The sequence below is a fragment of the Lotus japonicus genome, chromosome 3 (assembly GCF_012489685.1).
Source record: "Lotus japonicus ecotype B-129 chromosome 3, LjGifu_v1.2".
NCBI lineage: Eukaryota > Viridiplantae > Streptophyta > Magnoliopsida > Fabales > Fabaceae > Lotus > Lotus japonicus.
In genome coordinates, this window is record NC_080043.1 from 11,792,868 (window position 1) to 11,803,675 (window position 10,808).

Consider the following 10,808-nt stretch of genomic DNA (forward strand, 5'->3'; position numbering starts at 1 on the left):
GATTGAGTTATATAGAAAGACGTTTCCAGTCATAACATAACATCAACAACAACAAGAACAACAAATTTAAAGTCTTATTCCGGTGACGAATTGGATTGTAATACTTTATTGAGCTCGATTAAAAATTAGACTTTGATGAGTATTATTGATAATTATGTCATTTTTTTTGACATTATCTTACAATATTCAGGTCTTTGAAAATCCAACACAACTAACATATTTTCATCGCATATATATTTATGTATAAATTCGTAAAATTTAGACAAAAATGTTTCTTTAACACCTCTCCACCTCACTCGAGTGGAGCGAGAAAGGAAAAGATGAGAGAGAATTGAACAATATAATAAATGATGCGATAGTAAAAGAAGAGAGAGATAAGAAAAGAAAAATAAGTGAAAATGAGATGTGAGAAAAAGTGAAGTGTGAACATATCATAATTCTAGTTAACTTATAACATTATTGGTCTATTAACATATATGTGTATGGAGTTATATATACAACTTCCGATCAAATGAGATATTTACTTTGCTCTTTTTTATAAGATTTAGTTTTGAGTTTGTGGTGAATTAAATACTTTTTTTTTTTACAAGAACATCCTTATTAATTGCGAACAAATTTAGTACACTTAACTATTTTATTTCGTAAACTATGTAAATTAGTTTTTTAATTCTTATAAATAGAACTGGAGATAATAGTATTTTTGCATGAACCAAACTATATTCCATGTTATGTATTTTTTTTTTCGATAAGCCAAAGATTACATTAGAAAAGAGTAGAAAAGGTTCTTAGCCCTTAATACAATATAATAAGAACAGAAAAAGAAAATTACACATAACAAGAGGAAAAAAAATGCAAGGCTACTGAAAGAAGTTAGGAAGCATGGGAAAGAATCAATTGTGCACTGTCATAATCCGCAGCACTACACCCACGTTCAAAAGCAGTAATACGTTCCCATTCTTCTCCAACCCAGCCTAAACCTTTGTCCATAATTCCTTGTCATGACAGCAAACAAGAACCAAAAGCTTGTATATTATAATAGTTATTCGTGAAAGATATCAGTTTGTTGGCACAGTCTTTATCAACTACAATTTTTCAAGCTTCCACAAAATAATACTTTTAAAGTTGTTCTTTTTCAAAATTAATAGCTGCTCTTGATCGTGTGTGAAAATGAACTGCAACAGTTCCTTTGATAATTTAGCTTTGTCATCTTTTTGCTAGCTTGCATTTGATGTCTGTTGTTCTTTATCTAATTGCAAAAACTTTATTCTGTCTCTTGGAATGATTATTTTATTTGATAAGCCCTTATATATTGTTCATCCTATCGATTTTTAAGTAAGCTATGTCGTAATCACACGGTTAAAGCATGTAACGAAATATATTAAGTCGTCTTTGATACTTGATAATCGTTTATTGGTTCATATTCAACTGATGCTCCAGCATTTTTAATGATTCATATCATAGTCACCGATATATCTTAGAACAATCAATTTAAATGCATAAAATAAGCAGTAGTGATATGTATATACACTTGAAGGATAAAAATCCAGATAAATGATAAGATAAACAGGTTCCGTGCATCGCACGGGTAAAATCCTAGTAATTAAAAACAATGAAAGATGGACACTTGAACTTAATTACTCCATCTGTTCCATAAAGTTTGTTGTTTTGCACCATTTTTCAATATCCCAAAATGTTTGTTGTTTTAGAAAACCGATGCATTTTTTGTTAATTTTTTCCACCTATACCCTCATTTAATACATTTTCTCTCACTTATCACCTTTCATATTAACCAACCACAACTCTTCTCTATTAATTACGTTATTCTCTATCTAAGTATAATTTAATATTTGCACATCATACTAGTAAAATTAAATAAGGACAATATAGTCAAATTGTACTATCAATAATTGTTTTCTTACTCTTTGTGCCACAATCTTAAACTACAAACTTTCTGGAACGGAGGGAGTGCCATCCTTTAATACATGTGACATTATTATGACGAATGTGATACAAATTAGTCCTAGTATTACTGATAAAAAATTCATATTACATCCGTTCCTATTTAACTTGTTAGAAAGAGAAGAAACAAATATATTAAAGAGTCTAATTAATTTCATTAATTTTCATGAAAGTATTATTTATCTTCCTATTTCACCCTTTAAAATGTATTTTTATTTTTCCTCATTTATTGTTTTTGTAAGGGCATTACTTGGAAAACATCATTTAATGTTCTCTTGAAACTTTAAGTGGATAAATATAATACTTATGAGCTCCCCAAATTTTAAAAATAAATTAAGATGACTTTCTCATCGTATAAATAAAAACATAAATATGTGAGGCCTATTATGGATCCACAATATTAATTTAATCAAATTAATTGGAAATAAAAACATAAATATGTGAGGCCCATTATGGATCCAATAAAAAATATAAAAAAAACTATTATGAGAGTAAAAACTAGAAAAGTTGCTTAGCTTAAATTTAAGATGGCATTTTGGATCCACAAAAATATAAGAAAACAACTTTCATTGTGTATATTATGCTCTTATAATACTCTATCCGTCCTCTATTATAAGTCATTTTTTAGAGTTTTTTTTCCTGAAATATGTGTCATTATACAATATCAATGCAACTTTAATTTTTATCACCATGTTTACCCTTATAGAATTAAAATAATTTTCCTACTTTTCAATATTTTTCTTCACTATCATTTATATCTCCTCCAAAAAACTTTCAAAATTTACTTGGGCGGAATGAGGTTTTAGATATGAATTTTCTTTTTAAAACCATCTTAGAGCTTGTTTGCTTGTTGTTTGTGCTGATAGCATGGTTATGAAAACCGGACCGGACCGGCCGGTTCGACCGGTCTGACCGGGAACCGGACTTCTCACCGGTCCGGTACGCTGCTAAAACCGGATTACTAGAAAACCGGTCAAAACCCGTTAAACCGGTCAAAAACCGGTCAGAACCGGTAAAACCGGTGACTGTGCGGTTTAACCGGGTAGTAGTATTTTGTCTTTTTGTAATCAGTGCTTGTCACTTTCTGCCTAATATGTACAGTACTTGTTCTGGGAATGGACATTCAAGAGAGGTATAGTACCTAGAGGTAGAGGGATTGTGCTAAGAGAGAATCAGAATGAGAGAGAGTGTGCTGAATTTCGAGTGTTATTTCATCTAATGAGCCAAAAGTCCCCTACACTTGATAACTACCTCCTATTTATAGAGCTTGGGTACTACCTATTGGGCCAATTGGGCCTCCGAGGTCAAGGCCCATCTGAAGGCCAAGGCCCCGCCTCAGGGCGGGATACACGCTGGGCGTTGCCCCTCTAAGGGCTCGCCCAGTCCACTAGTCCACAAGACACCGAGCTCGAGGTACGAGAGCTAAGGGTGTCTTTTAAATGCTTTTACATATGTCTTACAGTACACCAGAATCTGCACTGCCAACATGGCTTGAGAAAAGAGAAGTAAACTATATCGCCAACATGGCGTGAGCAAAAGGAAACATGCATTTCCAGTTACCCAGTCCACTGACTTGACGAGCAACCCGAGCTGGCAAGTCCACTAGTCCACAAGCGGCGAGAACGATTACTTCGTATTGGCGATAAGTTGGAGCAGGTGTATGATTGTTCGCCGGCGGAAAAGGTGGCAGGCATGGGTCATGTGCTGATCATTCAATCACCGACTGGCGGTAACCCCGGCGAGCGACTGAACTTTGTTGTTGGTGTCACCTGCCAGGCGATGGTGTTTGATCTTTATAATGGCGAGGCTTTTCGCGCTTTCCCACAAACAATAACAATTGGGTTTGACAGCCAAAAGATGAAGGGCGAGCGCCCTTGGTCCGCAAGTCCACAAGCTCGAAGCATGAGAGCGAAGTGTGTCTCCAAACTGTGACCGTCAATCTCTGTCCCCTTGTGATTCCCCTAGCAAGTCGCCCGTTGCCACTTTCCACTTGGTACGGCGTTCCTCGGCTGGCGGTTTCGACCAACGCGCAGGAACTATTCCCAAGTTTCTAGTTGCAATAGCTTCCCCGCCTAGAAGATCACCTAGCCACGCTACTTGGCGGGATCAACAAAGGATGTATAAAGCGTGTAGGTCGCCGACATGGCGCAAATGAAACACAAACCGCCAATAGCGCAAGGAAATACGCAAATACATGAATCTCCGATTGACGCGGGACCTAGAAAGATGGTGTACAAACGCCTAAAAGATTAAGGAGTCGTGGTGGCCCGCCTTATATGACGTGACTCGCTGAATAGAAGCTGGCTCGCCTGATGACATGGTCTCCCGCCAATCTCCCCCGCATCCGCCCCTCGTAGCATCTTCATGGATCAAGTTGCTTCCTGGGCGAGCCCCCTAATATGGCGAAGGGACTCAACCAGTCCACAAGACACCGAGCTCGAAGCATGAGAGCACAATGTGTCTTCAAGCTGAAGTCGCCGCCGCATCGTCCCTAGGAGAAGATCCGCCCAGCACGCATGCTCCTTCACTCGCCATAGTCTACAAGTCCACCAGACTCTGTGTCCAAGTCATGAGGAGTAGGAGTGTCCTCACTTGCCGCATCGCCATCACCATCTTGCTTTAGCCTTATAAGAAATTAGTTTGACTTGCTCGCCACTCTCAGCGTAAGGCCGCCACCATTTTGCGGTAGGTCCACCATTTTGCGGTAGGTCGCTACCCTCATATTTGGCGGTAGGTCGCAACCCTCTTGCGGTAGGTCGCGACCCTCTTGCGGTAGGTCGCCACCATTTTGCGGTAGGTCGCTACCCTCATTTTTGGTGGTAGGTCGCGACCCTTTAGCGGTAGGTCGCCATCCTCTTGCGGTAGGTCGCGACCCTCTTGCGGTAGGTCGCCACCCTTAGCGTGAGGTCGCCACCCTTTTGGCGACTTTTGTGTGTCTAAAAACTGAGTCTTACAGGTCGCCACCCATAGCGTTTGGTCGCCACCCTTTGGCATGAGGTCACCACCCTAGCGGTAGGTCGCCACCCTTGGTGTGATCGTCCCATTTCGGGACTCAAAGTGCTTTGGGTTCCAATGGCCAGTTGGATTACCAAAGCGGTGCTCAGTAGAATGGGCAATTTGTACCCCACACATCGCCAATGAATCCGGTGGTTACGTGGGCTTTTCCGGGGCTAATTTAGTTCATCGTGAAACTTGTTTCACTTTGTAACTAAATCGCGCCATCAGGAGCTTGTCCCACCCAATAACAAACCGCTTATGGAAGAGTCTTCCAAGTTTCATAAAACTTTAATGGTGTGCCTCAATTCACCCACTCCTTCTCTTTGATCCGATTTGCTCCTCTCTGCCTGAATCAAAACCAGCGAAGACAATATAACTTCTAATATCAACTTCAAAATAAGAAAATTAGGAAATACAACAACTGAGAAGGGAATCAAATGAAAGATGGAGGAAAAGTTTGAAGGAATTGGAAAATTTGTTGCCAGCATTCTTAACCATAGCAACGCTTTACTCGCCAAACTTCCACGGCCAAAACAAAACGTGCCCTCCAGAATTCCGCCGCCGGAGTATAACGTGCTTGCCAGATTCCAACGCCAGCACGCTACGCTAACAACACTTGCTCACCGCCTAATCCTCAAAACGTGCTCGCCAAAGCCAACGCGTGCTCGCCAAAGCAAATGTGCTCGCCAAAGCAAACGTGATCGCCAGAATTCCAACGCCTCAAAAAAAAAAAAAAAAACGTCTCGGGATTGGCTCTGCTCTTCATGTATTGTGCTCTGGACAGATTCCTCGCCTTCGTTCTTTCCTTCGTCATTACCAATCTGCTCTCCCTCGCCTACATGCTTCCTCGATCTGAAGCTTCACCTCTGTTGACGCTCTTCATTGTCGGACTGAACCGTGTTGCTCCGATCTGCCATCGCTGGATGCGCCTTGAAGAATCTCGATCTGTCATTCTCTCGTGAACGCACCTTGTTCTTTCCCCTCCGCCTTGCCACCGATCTGAAACTCCTCCTTTTATCGCTGCTCGGGCGACGTGTCGCCATTTTCCAACTTCGCGCGCTTTCTTTTGAAAGCGTCGTCCTCCTCATCAAGAATATAAGTGCTGGCGCGAGCACGCATCTCCTCCATCGAACGCGCCGGCTTACGTGTCAATTTGCTGTTCAACCCTCCCGGTAGCAAACCGTTTTTAAATGCTAAAGCACAAGCTCGAGGCTCCTCGTCCTCAACCTTGACCGACGCTGCGCTGTACCTTGCCATGTACTCTTTCAGTGATTCTCCTTCTTGCTGGCGAATACTATATAGGTCGTTGATCGTCACCGGCTGATTCTTATTCGCCGAGAATTGCACTAGAAACTTGGATGAGAAGTCTCTGAAATTTGAAATCGATCCGCGCGGCAAAGTTGTGAACCACGCCATCGCCGTCGATTTGAACGTCGATGGAAACATCCTGCACTTCACCGCATCTGACGCCGCAATTATCACCATCTTCGTATTAAAATACAGAAGATGATCCTTCGGATCGGAATCTCCGCTGTAAGAATCCAGAACTAACGTTTTCATGTTATCCAGAATCGCCACACTCTCGACATCTTCCGAGAACGGACGGAACTCAGCCACGGAATCTGCTTCTCTGCTTCCATCACCTCGCTGCTCGCGGCGGTAGAAATCTAACTGAGCCTGTAGATGCTCATTCCGCTGCTGGATGTTGCCAATGCTGCGCATCAAATGGCGCCATTGCTCCTGCGTCACCGCCGGTTGTTGTTCCGGAGCAGGTGAATTCTCTGGTGAGCGCTCCAGAGATCCCACCTGTGAAGGCGATGGAGGAGGTGGTGGTACAGGAGGTGATGGAGGAGGAGAAGGCGATTGCACTCCTGTCGTTCGTACCGGAGAATCCAGGTCCACACGATGAGGCCGCCGAGGCGGCGAAATCCGCTGTCGCATTGGTGAATGATGTTGCCTCCTGCGTCGAGTCTCCATCCAAACCAGAAACGATGCAAACTCGATCGGAAAACCAATCACTAGTCACAGAATCAAAATCAGAAAACCAGAGAATTGCCTAATCACAATCAGAGGTAACTTCATGCACAATCAATCCACGTGAATGGGAGTAGAGAGTTTACAGGTCCCCACAGACGGCGCCAAATGTTCTGGGAATGGACATTCAAGAGAGGTATAGTACCTAGAGGTAGAGGGATTGTGCTAAGAGAGAATCAGAATGAGAGAGAGTGTGCTGAATTTCGAGTGTTATTTCATCCAATGAGCCAAAAGTCCCCTACACTTGATAACTACCTCCTATTTATAGAGCTTGGGTACTACCTATTGGGCCAATTGGGCCTCCGAGGTCAAGGCCCATCTGAAGGCCAGGGCCCCGCCTCAGGGCGGGATACACGCTGGGCGTTGCCCCTCTAGGGGCTCGCCCAGTCCAGTACTTGTTCCTCGGTTTCCGCACACTGAGTAAAAAAATAGAGTAAAATACACTCACCCCCTTCAAGGTTTGTAAGAATGACACTCCACTCCATTCTTTTTTTAAATCTACACTCCACCCCATTTTTTATAAAGGCAAAATTTAGTGACGAAAACAAATTCGTCACTAATAAAAAATAATTACTAATTAGTTAAAATTTAAATAAGTTTAATGCATATACACTATCATACATTAATTTATGAAAATAATTTTACTGAATTAAATTTAAAAAAAAATCCACTCTGTCTGTTAAGTCCACGTTCCATCTGTCTCCAAATCATATTTCTCACCACAAACGGTCACCACCAAGCCTTTGCTCCCTTTAACACGACGGCCACTGTCCCAGAATGTGAAACCCCATGGCACCACCATGCATCAAAGTTTTGTTGCGACCTGAACCACAGAACGTGAATCGCACATTCCCAAAGCTACCTGTTCAACTACTTCTTGTGAACTTCACCCCCTTTAAGTTGCGAGCGAACGCTCTGTTGGTTTAAGATGTCGTTGGATTTTGTTAAAAGCGGTGCTCCACCGCATCGTTGGGTTCTAATAACCTCCGATCCACTTCATATTTCTTAATTTTGTTTCTCTATTTTCTTCACCCATTTGTCTTGCTTTTTGGGTCTACAATCCAATTTTCAAAATTTGAGGTATAAAGAGATTATTTTGATTAAAATTGAATTATTACCAAATATGAAAACACAAGCATGTTTCCCTATGTTCAAGATATGGTTTGTAAACCGGTCGGGTGTGCTATTGCAGAATTTGCATTGTGAATTTATGGAGGAAGACCGCGATTGAGAGAATGAGAAGGACTGTGATGTTTTCATTTTTAAATTTATTGGATTATATTGAAAATATTTTTTGAAATTATTGATTAACAATTTAAATAATAACTAATTATTAATGAAGAATATTTTTCGTCACTAAATTTGCATCTATATAAAATGGGGTGGGGTGTAGATTTTAGACAAGAATGGGGTGGAGTGTAATTCTAGCAAACCTTGAGAGGGGTGAGTGTATTTTACTCAAAAAAAATATTAAAAACAGCATCTATTACTTATTCATTAATGACCAAAAAAAGTAAGAAAATCAAAAGGAATATAACTGTACAACTAGCCATGTCAGATTTCAAGAAAAAATTCAATGAAATATTTTGAACATTGTAATGGAATTATTAGCTATTGATAAAAACTAGGTAGCTCCCTTCATTTACGAGAAGCTCTATTTTTTCAAAAACAAATATAGCTTCATTATTTGAATTCTCATATTTAATACTAGTATATTACAAAATCTGTTATTTGCTACTTTATTCTCTTTGAAATTTTGAATAATGTATATTGTTAATGTTATCTATTGTTACTTTAAACCTACTATTTTAGTGTGTACTAATTTTAATTTTGACAAGTAATTTTCATTTGAAATATGAAGTTGTGGATATTTTTTTATTCAATATTACCTTATATATTACCTATTTATTTAAAAATAATATTGTTAAATTCATAGCGGTAAAACCGGTTGGACCACGGTTGAATTACGGTTGAACCAGTGAACCTTGAACCGGTACCCTCACCGGTTTCATCACCGGTCCGGTTCTGATAACCTTGGCTGATAGCGCAAGAGTTGCCCACTTGCCCTTAGATTTTTTTCAGAATAAAATTAATTATTTTCAACTTTAGAAAAAGAAACGTGCAAAATATGAAAAGAAATACTATGAAAGATAAAAGTCCCATGAATCCCAAAAATGTATTGTGTAGTACGAGTTGATGGACCTTGTACGCGTAGACCTACCCATGTTTTTTTTATAGGTAAATGTTAGTAAATTAATCTCTCCTCCGGATTCGAACCCGGGACCCTTCATCATTCATCTCACCCAACCCTTATGTCCCTAACTCTTACCACTTGAGCTATCCTTCCCATATGATGGGATTTTCAGAATACACACACCACCCCTAAGACAAGGTCCTGTTACTTAGCTACGCGAAAGAGAGAAAAAGGACAAAAAATAGAAAGAAAAAACGTGTTATATCATATATGTGATGGATTCTTTCTTCCATGGTGGGGAAGGGTTCGATTGTGTGGAGGTCTGTTGGTAAAGCTTTGAGTTGCCTGCGTGAAGGGTTTGAATTCAGGCTTGGTAATGGGGAATCATCCTTCTGGTATGACACTTGGCTTGGGGGTGATAAGCTTTGCGATAGGGTTGCGGCAGTGGACATTCATGATGTGGAACTCCGGGTGCGGGATGTTACAGGGGAGAATGGCCTTTGGAGATTGGAGCAACTTTACACGATGATCCCTGAGGGGGTACGGGACGAAATCCATGGGATACCGGCTTGGGTTCATGGCGAGGTCCCGGACTGTCATGTGTGGAAAGGGGATATGTCTGGGATATATTCAGCTGGCTTTGGGTATAAGTGGTTGATTGAAACGAATGAGGACACGAGTAATGGTTTGGGTAGTGATCATGATGAAGAGGGTAACCGTTGGGGTTGGATTTGGAAGCTGCGCGCTCCATTCAAAGTGTGCTTTTTGATCTGGTTGATAGCCCGCGATGCGCTTCCAACAAATTCCCTCCGCTACCGGCGTAGGATGGCTGAATCTCCGACGTGTAGCCGGTGTCGGTTGTACCCGGAGTCTGAGTTGCACTGCCTTCGGGACTGCTACTACGCTAGGAGGGTCTGGAATCACTTGGGCATGCTTGCTCCTGGGCATGGTGGTGGCCAGACGGAGCCGGGCTTATGGGTGCGGCGCTTATTGGAGGCTCACGGTAGCGTTGCTTTGGCTGCTATTTGGGTTATCTGGGTCTCGCGTAACAAAGCTGTTTTGGGTGGGCAGGTCATTCCCGTTGATGCCTTGCATAGGTGGGTCGATAGTCTCCAAGACGAGTTTCAGCGAGCCTGGCCGAGGAGTCCAGTCCAGCGAACGGTGAGGTTGGTATCTTGGAAAGCTCCTAGTGACGATGAGATTGCAGTGAATTGTGATGGCAGTAAGGGGAGCAATCCAAATAGTAGTGGTTTCGGGGGGTGTCTTCGTAATAGCTGCGGTGATTGGATTCGAGGGTTCTATGGGTTTGGTGGTAGCAAGTCAGTGCTGACCATGGAGCTTCTAGCTATATTCCATGGGTTGAAGATGGCTTGGAGCGAGGGATTCCGGAGGGTCCTATGCCTCTCTGACTCCCTGCTTGCGGTGTCGCTGATTATGGACCGTCCTTCCCGTTTTCATGAATGTGCAGTGCTCATAGCCAGTATCAAGGAGTTTCTCTGGCGGGAGTGGGTGGTTCGTTTGGAGCATACTCTTAGAGAGGGAAACGCCTGTGCGGATTACTTGGCTAAGGCAGGAGCTGCGCAGGAGCAAGCCTTGCATGTGGTGGTGGATCCTCCACCGGAGT